This window comes from Eptatretus burgeri, chromosome 3 (assembly GCF_056783735.1).
Source record: "Eptatretus burgeri isolate ZD-2024b chromosome 3, Ebu_testis_v1, whole genome shotgun sequence".
NCBI classification, from domain to species: Eukaryota; Metazoa; Chordata; class Myxini; order Myxiniformes; family Myxinidae; genus Eptatretus; species Eptatretus burgeri.
Window position 1 is genome coordinate 54,597,843 of NC_140963.1, and position 1,450 is coordinate 54,599,292.

The window sequence follows — 1,450 nt, forward strand, 5'->3', positions numbered from 1 at the left end:
CACAGTTCCAGACTCATGGGCACTAACACACGTCTCATAACCATCCCTATCAGTTCCAGTTGATGCATTGAAATCCCCCAAGACTAGAAGTGTATCTCGTCTTAGGCACTGATCAACCACAGACTCGAGCGTGGCGTGGAATGCATCCTTCACGGTGAGATCACTCGCCTCATTCGGAGCATAAACAGAGACCAGGGAAATAACACCTAAGGAGTGATGAATCCTTCGTCTCATAATTCGCTCGTTGACCGGTGATACCTCAATTATCATTGGAGTCAGCTTATTGGACACAGCTACAGCAACTCCTTGGGAATGGTAACCATCAGAGCGACCAGACCAATGGTAGGTGTAACCACCCACCATGATCTCGCCGCAATTCGGTGTCCGAACCTCAGAGAGAGCTGCAATACTGATGTCCAAACAGTTGAGCTCAGATGATAACAGAGACAGGTGATCATCCTCTCTTAGGGATCGGACATTCCAGGTACCCACCCGAAAGGACCGCCTCAGGTTAACCCAAGGAGACCACCGTCTGGTGGACGACACCTCAGCACCACTCCGACACACTCTCCCGCAATCTGACCCAGGGATGTTACCCTGTAGTTTCCCTCCTATCATCAAAGATTGGGGGTCCCGAAGGCTTTTCCCCAATCCCGTCATCCGGTGAGCTGCCCTGCGAAGGGAAGCTGCACAGGAGGTACTCCCGCGGAGTGGGTTTTCAGATTTTTTTTTTTTTTTTACGTTTTTGTGTTTTGTGGAATGAAGCGTTTCACGGTGGCCAGAGTGCAAATCCTGCCACCAACCTCCTAATAAAAAAGTAATCCAATTGCAGGACGTCCGCAGACACAGTTGGGCACTCGATATGAATGGCCGTTGGCTCACAAGGAGCTCCTCCGCCCTTTGACAGGTTTTGTTTTTAATCCTGCTGAGTGTCCATATCCAAACACCCTCCTCACCAGAAAACCTGGTGGGGGAGACAGTTTAGTAGCCGACAACCCGACCATGGAACAGGTTAGTACAGGTTTACATGGTACCTGTAGCAGGTCACAGATCGAACCTGACCTGACCTGACCTGAAACGAACGTAACGGTCGAGGTCGAGAATAACAAGTCTCAACAGAAACGTAATCACGACCGAACGTCTGTGACCCGCAACTTCCAGATCAATGATCCTGTGTTCGTGTTGAACTCCGGATGTGGAACCATAAGTGGTTATCCGGCATCATTATCGATAACATTGGTGAGATGATGTTTCTTGTGAAGTTGTGTGATGGTAGATGTATACATAAACATGTTCACCACCTCAGGTTACGTCATGGGGATCCAAACATTGAACCGGCTCAAGTGATTTTGTCACCCACTGCCGTACTAACACCACCTGCGTTTGAACCTGAGGTGTTTCCTCATGAATGATTTTCACCCCTCAATGTACCTGAACTGCTTCCCGACCC